General features: G+C 39.5%; 1 protein-coding gene across 8 annotated transcripts in view; it reads left to right on the top strand.

Annotated features, from left to right (window-relative positions):
• Window positions 1–15602, top strand: part of tns1b (tensin 1b) — a 188262-nt gene that overhangs the window by 22601 nt on the left and 150059 nt on the right. The window lies entirely within an intron of this gene.

Genomic DNA, 15602 nt, shown 5'->3' with positions numbered 1-15602 from the left:
GTAAATAGTGAGCAAATTTTACTTCAAACCACTTTCCAAGGGACAAGATGAAGATGTGGGTCTTCACATTGACATTTCCTTCAAACCTTCCAGGGCAAGCTAAGTTAAATATGAATGTGACTGTCGTTATATAGCTTTGAATAGTCCATGAAAGATGGCCTAGCCATCTGCCAATCTCCACCTACCATAAAAAATCTTTGGGGAAGTTAAAGTATGTGTTGCCCCTACATTGGCTAAAATATCTGTTTAGAGTTTTAAATCGAGGGAGTTAATGGAGCCAAAATAAGCAACAGTTGTGGAATACTACTTTTGAAGACTTAACGAAATATATACATTTTAGTTTTGTTGTATTGGTTTCATATCTAAACTGACATTTTATTCAGATTAAAGTGGGAAATTATTACTTGTATGCATGTGCCATTAAAGAAAGAAAATTGTGTTTCTTGGATAAACTTCCAAGTCAAGCATGGAAATGATACAAAGGATAATGTGAACATATTCTTTAATAGGGTTTTTGAAATACAACACATATGTTAACTGAGGATTCTTTGTAACTGCTTCATCTTTACCAATGGTGCTATGCAGTGACGTCTCTTGGATGATCTAAAATGGTTTAAGAGACACTTTCTGTCTTCTGATTTGTATTTTCCTCCAGAGAGTGTAGTGGCCACTTAATGGGGATGAAATGCTTTTTATGCCATCTTTAATGAAAGCTGTTGTTTGTCCCGCTCACAATACCCTTTTACGAGCTAAACACTTTCCCTTGTGTGGTTGACCTCAGAGACCATCTCCGTTTGCCCATATGTCTCTCTCAGTGTCTCTTTTGTCCTGTCCTCTGATGTGGAAGTGTCACTCTTGGAGGTGTCCTGACAGCTAATTACTTTATAGCGGCACAGCATGCAATAACTTTCACCGTGATGACTGTTTTACAGGGGGCCGTCCGCCTGTCACTGGGGGTGGGCCCGCGTCTGTCATTGACTCTTATGCAATGGTCAGCTGGTGGACTAATGTAAAAACAGGAAGGAGAACACCAGACATCTTTCATTAACCTTTGTTTTACTCATAGTGCAGCCTTTATTAATGTTGCTTCTTAAATGACATTTGAATATGAAATCATTGTAATCTTTGAAGCAGTGTGCATGTATACTTAATGGGTGTTCTTTCAGTTTTATTTTAACCAAGTGAAGAAAGACAGAGCTGGCACTATGCTGGGCCTTCATACCTTTTTCTCATACTGCCTTTACTGCAGCAACTCTTTTCACCCTGTCTGAAACCAGAGCCAATTCTGCTATGTTGCGCTTTGTCAATCACTAAGAGATATGTGGAAAATGTCCCGCCCCTTAGCCTATCACGCAAAACGCATTGGAGTGCTAGCCAGTAGAAGTGTTAGTGTTACAAAGGGATGTCACTATGTTATGGAAGTAAACAATGAGTCCAATGGAGGCATTTCAGGCAGGTGGGGAGTGTGTGGAAGAGAAACCCCCTCTGGAGGGAACACAGGGATCTTAGCCCTTGCAGACCATTTACATGCACAAAAACACTACAACACAGTAACACACTACAGGGAAGGGAATAGCCCAAATATTGGAACAGGGCCTCTTTAATCTGAAACCTGGGATCTCAGTTATTAAATACAACATATGTTTGCAGAAAAACAATTACAATTTTACTGTTGCATGGCATCAAATTCTGAATCTTCTTTATCATTTCTCACCAGACAACATTGTTTAAGTATCACTAGCATGCTGTCGCTCAGATTTGAACCCTTGCCTGGGGGGTTTTTTTAGTTCTTTGTTTCTCTTCCTGCTGTCTAAAGAGGCTCTGGGTTGACAGCCTGGATTATAGTTTATGTCAAAACAGGATATTTTATTGGGCACTCCATTCGGTCACCAATCCAGACTTGAATTTCCCATGATTATAAATTTGCCAAAACTGTTTCCATCTGCCGACTTTAGATATTCTCTAAGCCAGGTTCAAAGATGAAATGAGCTTTCACTTAATTCCCCTTGGCTCTCTGCCATACGCTTCCATTCACCAAGCTTTCAATCCAAAAAATGGTCGCCTTGGATCAATAGTGAGAGGGACTGCAGATAATTGCTGCATTAATCACTGCCACTTTGTTGGGGGGGGGGGGGGGGGGGACATGAAATGCAATATTTGAACAAAGGAGACTCCAATGCAAATGTTATTATTGGCTATTAGTTGAATTGAATTTAAATGTGTCCCGCCCTTGCAGGACTGAAATGACTGAGGATATAGTCGCTGCGTGTGAACATATTATGGGCTGTAATATACTGCTGCATGCACATACACCGTCTGCATGATGTCATTACGGCTAAGCTCAATCCCTGCACTCTGCTATTGACTGCTGAAATATGCGTGCATTGATCTGCACTGTAATATGTCTTATGGGGGGGGGGGGGGGGCTGCGGCTAATGGCATTGAGTATAACTCTGTCCACTGCGACATTTTCACTGTTCAATTGATATTCCACAGAAACCTGTATAAACATTGATACTATAACTCCTTCTTAGAGATAATCGTAGTCCAGACAGAATTGAAGCATTTCTTTATTGATGCTTCAAGAATGTTATTGATGGTTACCACCATATGTGACCAAAACATCTGTCAGCCCCCCCATTAAAACCATGACCGCCACTTCCCCTCTTATTCTCTCAGCAACAATGACCCTTACCTCCCTGCCCTCTCATCTGGTTTCCTCGAACGGACAACAGACCTGACGTTGCCGGATTGAGACTTGAAACCGGCCCATTGTTTGCACTGCAGAGAGGCAGGAAGTGCGCATGAGGTTGTACTCGCTCTGGAACTTCTCTGTCACTTTGCCATTGTTGTGCAATCTTCTTAAACGGGAATGCAGCAAAGTGGTCTAGTTAGTGGTGAGGCTGAAACCTGATTACCCAGCCTCACCTTCCCCAAAGGGTCTGTGAGCTATCCACAGAACATTGCCTTACTGCTCTAAAGCTCACCATGATTTGGTGAATGTTGTATAGATCATACTGTTAGTTATTCTCTCCAAAGGCCTCATCACGTCATTCTTATCAAGAAATCTCAATGGAATGTAAGGTACATTTGTGAGGACCTTTCTTATGAGTACAGTTATACTTATTTAAACTGCATGAACAGCTCGATTTAACTCAACAATGCCCAATATCGTTTTTCACCCTCAATGTAGGATAGGTAGCTAAACAACACTGCATAGAATACTGTAACACACTCTTCAAGGCAAAACTTATTGAATTCTTTAATCAAAAGAACATACAGGTCTGCACTCGGTCATATTTTTAAATCTTTGACTGAAATAAAGTTTTTAATTCGCTATCTTTTAGGGGTGGGGGAAATCATCGATACAGCATAGTATCGCGATACTTTGCATGGCGATATTGTATCGATACACAGACGCCAAGTATCGATATTTTATTATACAAACTATTCATATTGCAAATCCAAATAAAAGTTTTTTGTAACCATTGCTTTTTCAATCCACTAGATGGTGTTGAGCTTTTTCTTGTGCGGTCAAGGCCATGGTTAAAGTCAGTGGGATTGGCAGGAAGTTAGTCCAAACAAAGCTCAGCAGAGAAAGAAATCATAAATGCGCCATATCGCAATATATCGTATCGCAATACTTACGCAATATCATAGAATAGCGATAGTATCGTATCGTGGGGACCCTGGTGACTCCCAAGCCTACTATCTTTGCTATTTCAGGGTTTGCGCAGGATGGCCAATGTCATATAAGTGAAGACTCCACCTGACCAATTAGAGGTCTGCACTGTTTAACTCCACCTTATTGTATCAGTGTCGCTTTCTTGGGATGATACCTAAAAAAAATTGATATTTACAATCTTTGGTAATGGAAAACCAAAAAGCGGCGAGTCAAGTTTAGCCATGCCGTACATTGACTAATTGACTGACTGCTGAGGGGAACAGTGAGCAGTGGAGGGAAATCAGACAAAACCACCATCAATTTAAGAAGATGAACCTTTAGGTAGGTCTAAATTATCATACATATACATAATTACATACAGTATACAAACACACAAGATGTCTGAGTGAAGAAGCCAGTTTGTTCGGTGCCAGGGAGCAGTTAGGGGTTTGATGCCTTGCTCAAGGGCACATCGGCAGGGCTATGAACGATTCACTGAAAGTGGTGAAAGATACAGTTGGCAAGTTTTACAAATACTATATGTATTCTTGAATAAACTGTGTTAAATTATTTTCAGGTTGGCAAACAAGTCTTGATAGTTCATTTTCAACACCATGCCAAGATTCTTGGAGGAGGTTCTGGATAAGGCTGCCAAAAAAAAGGAAGCAATTTAGGATTAATGCAAACACGTTTTCAGGGGCTTCTTTTTCTCACTCCCCAAAGGAAACAAAGAAGCAAGCGTTCTGTGTTTAGCTACATGATCTGTTAGAACGTGACATTTACCAGTACCAGCTACCTTTTTAAAAAGTCATAGTTCCAGTGTTTTTGTGGTGTGGGGTCTTTAAGTCCTGGCTGTTGCCTTTAGAACTGTTTTTGTTCTCTTCTTTAGTGTTGAAGTAGTTTTCCATGTTGTTAGAATGATTAGCATGTGCCCGCCACTATATCTAATAAGGGAAAGTAAGCATGCAGTTCAACTGCTGGCTTGAGTCACCAATGCGCCCCTCAGTCTTTATATTAATTACCCAGAATGCATACAGGCTCAGAGGCTCCAGAGCCATTTATGATTGGTGTGAGACCAATCTTCATTAGGCCCACCCCTGACAGCTACAAATGCAGCCGCACACCACCGAGACCACTTATATCCCCAACACAATCTCCATCTCTTCTTCTTACATGGAACCATCATAAAACTACTGAACTTGTCCCCCTTCTTTTATTTATCTATCGATATCATCTCAAACGGTGATCATAACACAAGCTGGAATGTGCCTGCTTCGTAATTTGTGTTTAGAGCTTGATTTTAATTGATGGGAATTCACCATTACTCGACACACTTCATATTCATTGTTCTCTCACTGCTACAAGAGTCCCATCAAGCCATCCCCCCCTCTCTACATTAAATTGCAGACCCCCCCCCCCCCTTTTTCCATCTCTATAAGTGCCTCCTTCTTTAACAGACGGCTCTGCCCGACCCACCCCACCTCCGCCCACTTCTGTCTTCCCTGCTTCTAATCTTTTTCCTCCCCGTGCTTTGAATGGAAGACCCTGCAGCATCCAGAGAAAGAGGGGACATGATGGAGGGATGCTGTAGGGAGGCTAGACAACAGAGGGAAGGATGCATTTAGGAGTGACCTCAAACATAACTTATTGTCACAGAAATTGAAAGAAAATGTACTATTTGGATCAGATCAGCAACTATTCAAGGTGTTACTCGAGGACGGACTGCTAGGGTACCTCTGTACGCCGGTTTTGAAGGACAGACAAGAGTAGGAGACAAGGAGCGACGGCTGTTAAACAGGAGAGGACGTGAGGAGGTTTTCAGGGGAGAATGGGCGGACTAGGCTGGTGTCTCGCCACAGTCTTTGGTTGGGCAAAATTTTTCTTCCACTGCATCTTCCCGTTTCGGAAACAAAGGGAAAGCAAAAACAAGGTAGGGTTCAAATTTTAGATGTGAATTAGAACGTTTTCTTTTCTCTCTTAACACAAGTTTAAGATCAATGCTCCTACAGGTTTTATTTGGGTTAAATGACGTCCATATTTTTCTGATTGTAATAGAGAAATCATGCTTATTGCTTGGAACAGAACTGCATTAACTCTGGGTTGATACAGAGCAATAATCGTATTTTCAGTCATGCTAGCAGAGTGGCTCTAGACAAGGCAATGACGTTTTGTCTGTTGGTCTGTCAGTCCAGCGGTTGGTTGGTTGGTTGGTACACCACAATGTTCAAAACTAAAATATGTCAACAACTTTTGAGTGGATTACCAGAAAATACTGTAGTGACTTTCAATGTTCTAAGACATAATGACTTTGCCGCTCCTTGGACTTTTCCTCTCATGCCACCTTGAGGTTAACCTTTGGGGTTTTGTCTTTACAATTACTGGATGGATTGAATTACATTTTGGTGCAGCTATTCGAATTCCACTAAGGATGAATTGTGTAATCCCGTAACCATTCCTCTAGCACCATCGACAGATTCAAATCTGAGCGTGTTCACTAAACTAAAGTGTTGAAGGTTTTATAGACCAGTGTTACTCTGAGAGTGCTTATTGGCAAAGGGAAAGCAGTTTTAATATGCTAAACATCAAACCTCTGTCATTATGAGTATTTTAGCTCAAAGCATTACTGTACCTTAGATAGCTGCTAGCATGGCTGGAGTAAAGTATTATTTTAGCATCTTTTAGCTCATTGTTTTGGTTTTTCTTCACATTGGTATGTTACCTCAGTTCAGACCACTTTCATCAACCTTATTTCCTTTTAGCTAAACATCTCTAAATTCTACCATAGACCACATACAACAAATACAGAAAACACAGTTAGCTACTTAGCATTCAAACTTAGTGGAGCATTGACTCACTAAATAGCGGCTTTTCTTTTCCTTATTTGGTGGAAACCAAAACTGAGATAAAAGGAGTGAAAATACTAGACTTGCATTCTCCAGGTGGCCAGAAACAACTGTTTGCTAACAACTAAGATTCCATTTTGATTCAATCACTTTGTATAGTGATCATTCATTGTCAAAGTAGTCTTTTAATCTATATTCCAAAAGATTCGATCAGTATGTCCGAGACCATAGATATAACTAAATCCATCTTTTCAGCAAACAAATATTGAACTAAAGCCTCTTAAAAAAGGATGTATGACACAAAAGGATTATGATCTTTTGCATGACCTTATCCCCGAATGACCCCAACATTTCCTTCTGCAGTGGCCAAATGAACGGAAATTAATATTTATATGACGTCCAGATAGTGATATGCCTGCTGTGAGCACAGAGGATGAGACAGCCTGGAGAGATAAGTGCACACACACACACACACACACACACACACACACACACACACACACACACACACACACACACACACACACACACACACACACACACACACACACACACACACACACACACACACACACACACACACACACACACACCCAGACCAGGATATTGCCAGTTTGACTTGGGTCTTCTTCCTGAAAGTAGGTCTAACAAGGCCATTCATCTTGCAATTGCTGCCACTGCTCAGTGTTTCATTACACACAGCATCACAGACACACAGCTTGATATGCACGCAATATTCATCCACACACACAGAGCTCTCCCTAATTAAGCTGAGAGTGTTATTCGTCAATGGTTCAGACACATGAAGGTGTTTAGCATGCGTATCCGTTTCCTGTGGTCGTGCATCTTCCTCTGCTGCCACTTTGATAGTTTCTGTGGCATGAAGTGGCATTCAGCAGGGGCGAATCAGCACTTTACCTGCAGTTGGCCTCACTGGCCAGTCTACATAGGCGTTTAGTTTTATTTTTTTAGCAACAGTAGTTTACTGGGGAAGTGGGACTGTGCAGCAAAGAGCATGATGATCTAAGTCGAGGTGACCTTGTTCTGTGACCTCTCAAAATGGATCCCCCAAACGATTAAGTCCAGCTTTCACATAATTCTTACATTTTCCAGCCAGAGTTTGAACTTTCCATTTATTCTTTTACTTGATAATAACGAAAATAAACACAATAACTGGTCTGTTTTAAGCTGGATTTAAACTGGTTCATTATCATATTATCAATTTATGAAGGTAATGTGCCATACATTATTAATGATGACTAATGATTATTTATTATTATTAATTGATCCATCATAGTCATTAATACTTGATCAATAATAAGGTATATACGACATATCTCTACCCAGATAAATATCATTCACAGTCATCACAAATGTTCTCATTTGGTAAGATTTAACAAGAAAATGTTTTGTTTTTATTGAAAAAATGTGATTATTAAATGTTCCCGATATATCATTTTGTCAATCGGCTTATGGATTCCTCCACAGATTCAAAGTCAACTTTATTGGCAATTGTTCAGTTTGTGTGTTCAGACAGAGAGCTCAAAATACTGTTTCCTATAATCCAGCGGATGAAAAAATACAAATATATATATATATATATATATAATAAATAGATATAAATATATGTAGATATACAAACATACACTCCTGTAAATCCATATAAGGACTCATATATACATACGCACACATTAAGAGGCATAGAAGTTGCAGCTCTAATGGCTAACCTGTTAGCAAACACTTTTACCTATGCATCATGTAGAGAGCAACTTAAGACTGCTGTATGTTGTGTCACCTGTTGACTGTAAGTCCAAAATTGACTTGGTGTGGTCTGTACGCAACTCCTGAGGGAAATACCTGGCAGCTAACTGCTTCCCCTATGTTCCCCAGATAGTTTGTAACTGTGTCTGTCTGTCTGCTGCTTGCTGCCTTTTAGGTATATTGTACAGCGAACCCATAAGAGCTTCATATAACAGGTTTTTAAAGACAACCAAAATATGTCTTGTTGTTCACTATTGTTGAACATTATTACTTGTTACTTGTTCATGTAGCTGTCATATTGGAAAAAAAAATAGACTCTGTTATATTTTTTTACCAGCCGTAACAGCTCTTTTTCTGATGAACAGAAATTGTGCAAAAGCTAGTTGTTTGGCATAAACAGAAGAAGTAGGTAGTCTATCTAGTGATCTCTGGGAAACCCTCCCTACTCCAAAGGCATCTCGAAATTGAAAGAATAGTGGCCCCAATAATGTTCCCTTTTATTCTTCAAAAATCAAACTATTCAAATCCATAAGGCTTCACACCCTGTTCTGCAGGAGTATTGTTGTTGTCCTCATGGGTCAGTGTGTTCTGCACGGCCCTTCCTCTCAGAGTCACCCAGCAGAGAGAACAGAGGAAAACGTGCACACACATGTGAGTGTTGTGCAAAGGGAGGGCCCGGGGTCTGTATTGTTTTCAACAGATGGGAGTCACAGGGGTGGTAAAGGGTGTGTGCATTTGTGTGTGTTGGGGGGCCTGCTGGAGTGTGTTCTTCCTCTATCTGTCAACAAGTGAACTCCCCCTCCATCTAACAGGTTCTAGGACGTCTGCCAAGATGAGAGAACACAACCCTCTGTTTACACATTCACTCTATCCCTCTATCTGTCTTCTTATCAGAGCCTGCTTTACTATCTGTTCTCCCACCTCTTTACCGTCTATAATCTTCCTCGCTTCCCTAGTTTTTGTGTTTCATCTGTTGAAACCTTTTTTTAAATATTGTCACAGTGTCTAAAGCTTTGATCACTCTGTTGTGTTTACCCATCTTTTCTTGGTTCAAGGACAGTGACGTGACACCGCTTAATCTTCCTAATTATGTAAGTGCCTCGCTGTCCGCTCTCGGCTCTGGTTTACAAAAGAAAGACAGAAATGGTCAAGGTTAAAGAGGCACTAAAACAAATCCCTCAAGTGATCTGATTAGCCTTGAAAAAATGCCCTCCCTCCCTTGGCCACACACACAGAAACACTGCTCCCTTCATTATGTCTGCAATCCTTCCTATATTTAATAACTAATCTGACAAATGTCTGATTCTTAAAGTGGAGGCAGTTCGTTCAGTGACCACCAGTGGGTGCTACAGCTACTGTTTGAAGTTTGTAGGGCTGCCAGTTTGGAATACATAACTAGAAGTATTTTGACTGTCATTGCCATTGGATAATGATCGCAATGTTTGAGGTATTGATAATGTGTGCATCATTATAATCGCTATCATCGAAAAACGCATAATGTGATCAGTATGTGATTTTTGAAAAACATTTTATAGAAGATCTGTACCAGGATTGGATACAATTTATAGGCCGAGTTATCTGAAAGCTCTGAAATACTAAATTAAAAATGTTTTTTTTAAAAACTTTTAAAAAATATTTAGCTTCCTGCTATTTCAATATTGCGCTAGACCATATTGCGGTATTGATAACATTTCAATTATTTGTGCAGCTGTAGAACTGTGCATGGTCTATTTTACTCTCATGTATATGAGGCGATAAACTGATAATGTATCATCAGAAGATTTGTATACACATTCATTTATATATTTTGATGTATATAAATGGCTATCGCTGCAATGTTTTGGTTGGGTTAGTTCACGGGCAGGGCTGCTTTATAAATGGCATTGGGTTTTATATATTTAGGCATCAATTTGTTAAAGACCATGGTTTGCATTTTAAAGAGGCCCTATTGTGTTTTCCCTTTCCTGTATTGTGTTATATAGGTTTTGGTGCATGTAAATGGTCTGCAAAGGCTAAAATCCCAAAGTTCCCTCCAGAGGGAGTTTCTCTCCAACACTCCCACCCCCTGCCTGAAACGCCTTCAATTGAGTCTTTTGTTTACTTCCGGAACATATTGACATCACTAAGTAACACTTGCACTTTGATTGGCTAATACTCCAATTCATTGTACGTGATACCTTTTCCTCTAGTGTGTTATAACGGTTTTTGTGCATGTAAATGGTCTCCGAAGGCAACAATCTTGTACAGGCTAACGCTCCAACACATTTTACTTGATAGGCTAAGGGTCGGGGCATTTCCGATACTTCTTTTCTGACACAGTCTGCCAGCTAACCCATCAGAGCAGACTGGGCTCTGGTTTCAGACAGAGGGTGAAAAGATGTGCTGCAGCACAGGCAGTATGAGAAAAATAAAGAGCTTTCTGAACATTAAAGCATGGAGACATGTCCCAGTAGAGGTACTAAATACAAATATGAACCTAAAAAAAAAGAAGAGCAAAACAGGCACTTTATTCATATATTTTAGGTTTACAGAACAAATTAAACAAACCTTAACATTATAAAACCCTTAAGGCCTCAGTGGAATGTTAATGTTACCTATTATAGAAATTCATACTCATAATATCCCAACAATTTCTGACTAATTCATTTGGCTATCTAATGTGCATTTATGAATCTATTGTCTTCTTACTCTTAAACTAACTGTTTTTCTAATTATCTTCAGAATCAAAATCAGAAATACTTTGTTTATCCCAAACTGGGAAAACATTTTTGTTGCAGCAGCCAAATACAAAAGAAGCGAAACAAATAACTTGTTGTTGTTGCCTGCACAGTAAATCCTGATGTGAATTTTGGAAGATATTTTGTTTACCAAAAATAAATCACACATCATGTGCTGTTTATCTCAGACTTGGAATTGGATGATGATTTCATGCAGGAGTAGAACATGGTGTGCAGTGTGTTGACTGTTTCATTTTAAATTGAGTACAACTAAGCCCTGCTGGACAGCACTGAAGTGCACGGTCATTCTGTGACTTTGTGTTGTTCTAAAATAGCCTCCTGCAGTTATAATCACTCTTCACTGTGTAAGGTGAGAGGTTTATTAATTTAATGAAATTCAGAGTACTTTAAAACTTATATCATCTATATTTCTATATCTACATTAAGATGAATATGTGTTACTAACAGTGATGAGCAAGTTACTTTCAAAATGTAATACAGTACATATTACTTATTACTGTCTCTGAACTGTAATGCGTTACACTACTTTTGTGTTACTTTCACCAAAAATAACCACAAAAGTATGGCTTTAATGCTAAAATGTAGTTTATTGCAGCTCATTAATTAAAGCTAACTATGGCAGTATGCTGAAATTAAACGTATGCTCCGTTTAAGTGGGCTAAATAATATGTGATACCGGTAACATGACGTCTCTGTGTGTTATTAATAACATGTGTAACCTGCTGTATATGAACAAGTCTCTTTTCAACGTTAGCTCACCTTAGCATTGGTGTGTTAACGGGGATTTGATTCCACAGAGGACAGAGGCTGCACATCTTCAACACTCTGCCATGAGTCTCTGAACTTCTCGGGGTTCAAGCAGCAGACTCAGAGAAAGTGACCTTCTGTTGCTTCGGCCTGCGCGCACTCCTGTGTTTCTCTTTTCTTTTATCCGAGCCTGCAGCAAATCTGTTTCTGCAGCCCTCTTAACCAATAGTAAACAGGCTTAGAGTAACTATTCTACCAGCACAGTTGTTTCTCTGGTGTCGGAATGTCCCGCGATGTTTGTGAATTCTTAGAAACAAAACACCACATCATTTCGGGTTAAAATGTGTTGTAACTGCATTACTGAGAATTGTAACGGGTATTATATTACCCAATTTCAGAAGTAATGCGTTATATTACTGCGTTACAGCTAAAAGTAATACATTACTGTAACTCTGTTACTTTTGTAACGTGTTACACCAAACACTGGTTACTAAGAGTTGATCTTATTGGTTGGTGGGGACCAAAACAGAGCTAAAAGCAGTGGGAATATTCTCAATGTGGCCGAAAACACAACCTTACTTGCTTTCAATTTAGAATTATAACTTTCAGAATTGAATAAACTGCAAAAATAAATTGTGTAAAAGCTTCTTTTTTTTTTTCTTAAAAACGTTTTTATTGTTTATCAAGCATGCCACCAGTTTTAAACCCGCCCCTAAATAATTGTTAAAAACCTGTATATTTCAATTTTCGTACCTTTTTTAAAAGCCTTTCAAATTCTTAATTTCTAGTCTGCAACTGGGCATATCTTAACTAGGGAAAAAATGTGGCCTTTGGTCAATAATTTGGCATGCAGTTTAACACACCAGTAATTTAGTTCTAATGAAAACTCAACATTTTCTCATGGTGTGCTTCAAACTGAAATGGAAGTGAGAGGTGAATGAGCTTCACAGGTATCATAGTGCTGTTGGTGTCATTTCTGGATTCTATTCTTCTGATTCCTCTGGATTTTGAAGAGTAACTGAAAAATATTTGGAAATGTAGCTGATAAATGAAAAATGAATTTAGTGTAAGATTGCAGCATACTGTTTGTTAGCTTCACGGAGCCTCTCTGTTTTATAATGCTGATCCACGCTATAGTGAACAGATTGAAAATGTCAGTTCTGTAACGTTATTGGTAGAGGCTTTCTGTTGATTGACTTTTTTTCTCATCCATGTACGTGAGACCTTAAGAGGTGGCAGGCAAGTATCTTTGGGAACTTGGGATTTGTCATAATGGAGTAAAATTGATAAAGCATTGATACATTTTTTTTGTTGAAAATGCTCTAAAAAGACACATGTGCAGTGATGTGTAATTGTTTGTTTATTCATCATGTGACTTTGTTGCTGCAAAGTTCTTGCACTTTTCCTCAGACAGAGCTCCAGCTGGTGTGTGTGTGTGTGTGTTTTTGTTTGGTTTGTGTAGATTAAGTTCAAATGTTTTCTCTCTAACATTGTCTCCTTTAGCGAATGTGTCTCTGTAGGGGTGGCCTGCAGGAAATAGCAGGGGATTAATCCCTGTGCCACTGGCTGAGTGAGTTTGTATGTTTCTGTGTTTGGGTGGGTTTGTGTATTTATGTAGTGTGTGAATTTGTGTATGTGGGGGTGGGGGAGAAATGAGTGGTTATCCTGTAAATGTTTGTGTATATGCACATGGTGAGTTCGATAGTTTAAATTACACGTGTTTATGTTTTCAGGAAGTAGTGGTCCCGGACCCCACATTTCCGCGGTGTGTGAAAATCTGTGTGTGTCAGTCAGAAAACTATGGAGCCATGAATGTTTACAGGTGCATGTAACATGTGTGAAGATCTGCAGTGTGTGTGTGTGTGTGTGTGTGTGTGTGTGTGTGTGTGTGTGTGTGTGTGTGTGTGTGTGTGTGTGTGTGTGTGTGTGTGTGTGTGTGTGTGTGTGTGTGTGTGTGTGTGCTGACACAAGGGGGATAAAGAGTCACGCATGGGGCCAACATGTTCATTGATGAGCAGTGAGAACTTAATGAGGCAGCTTTTGCTTTCCGGCCCCTCTGTGCTCTTTCTGAGTAAACGGTGAAGATGCGAGGGGTGGGGGTTCCTTCTGTCAGAAGAAGACCCTCCACTACTACTTTTTATTTTTATTTTTTGAGGAGGGAAAATGTGTGGGAGGCCAAGGGTGGGATTATAAATGTTAAAGGAGTGTCTAAGATGATCAAAGGATAAGTCTGGGAGATGTTCTATATTTTTCTTCCCCTGTTCCAACTCATGTACTATTCAAAGCAGATAAATTAGCCACGGTTGAACGGTTCTGTTTTTACAAACACACACACACACACACACACACACACACACACACACACACACACACACACACACACACACACACACACACACACACACACACACACACACACACACACACACACATACACACTGTCGTTTATTTTTGAATCAATCCAACACTCATCTCATAAATACCCACTGGCGTATCAAATGTTTTTAATCTGCTGCTGGAAATAGTCCCTAAAAATGTTCTATGTTATGTAGCACATTTTCAGACACAGAGACAGCTCTAAGTGCTTTACATCAACATTCACACAAAACAAGAAGACAGAAAGAAAAAATAACTATGAAACACAACAGTTAAACACAGTGGAATAATACAAACTATGCATAAAAGAGATACAGGATAGTTAAAAATCAACATTGTAAATACAGTAGGTGTTGCAAGAGTGGTATGGATAAAACAAGTTAAATGATTTCAGCTGCAGCTGGAAAAAGAAAAGTTTTTAGCCTTGACTTAAAAGAACTCAGGGTTGGTGAAGACCTTAGGTTTTCGGGAAATTTGTTGTATTTGTGCGGCGCATAAAAACTAAAAGCAGCATTGGCGTGTTTGTTTCTGGGCCGGGGTACCACTAGCAAGCCCGCCCTCAATGATCTCAGAGCTCTGTGTGTAATAGTAATAACTTTTTCAAATGTTTGACTATATAGATTTGTTATCAGCAAAGAATGGATTTGGAGCTCAGTCTAAAACTACTCAGGGAGAGATTAACATGGTTGAATTTGGTTTTTATCTTAAAATGAATTGATATTAAGAAACAATGGAAGCCTGTACGTGTCTTCCTTAAATTTTAACATTGAGATGATAATTCAACTCTTTTTGATATTGCATGTGCTGTAATATATGAAGTTTCCTTCTGTCCTATCAGGAAAGGTTGGTTTTATTACCTAAAAAACCCCAGTATTTATTGAAGTTTAGAATCAGCCTCTTTGAACTTCACTAAATGGGGATCATGTACATTGGGAACAGATGCCTCTAAAAAAAAAAATGGTATCGAAACTAACAGATGGTGATAGTTTATGTTAACATTACTGGAGAATAATTGAAATATAAAGCATCAAATTACATCAAATAAAGTTAAGGACAGTGTTCCAATGTAAATCGTAGGTGTCTCTTTTGACATCCAAAATCATACAGTATTTTCCAGGGTCAGAGAAATAATAAAAAAAGCAGGAGGAGTTCATCAAATATTAAAAAGGTCTCAATACAGACATACACAGGGAAACCTTGCAAGACAGAGACAGAGGGAGGGGGAGGTGAAGTGCGACGGATGCTGAGGCGGTTCAAACAGGGAGGGGGGGGGGATCACGGAATGAATGAATGAAATTTAAAGTGGGGAGACTTAGAGGGGTAAAGATGGAGGGAGACGTGGGATGAGAGAGAGTGAGGGAGAGAGGAGGGGCAAAAGAGATGGATTATAAACAGCACACCCCCTCCCCCTTTACTGCCGTGGAGCCGTGGGGGCAGCCCCCCCCCGAAAAAAAAAAAAAGCTTTGTGAAACT

Source organism: Eleginops maclovinus, chromosome 7 (assembly GCF_036324505.1).
Source record: "Eleginops maclovinus isolate JMC-PN-2008 ecotype Puerto Natales chromosome 7, JC_Emac_rtc_rv5, whole genome shotgun sequence".
NCBI lineage: Eukaryota > Metazoa > Chordata > Actinopteri > Perciformes > Eleginopidae > Eleginops > Eleginops maclovinus.
The sequence above is the reverse complement of the archived record's forward strand: the minus strand, read 5'-3'. Positions and strand labels throughout refer to the sequence as shown.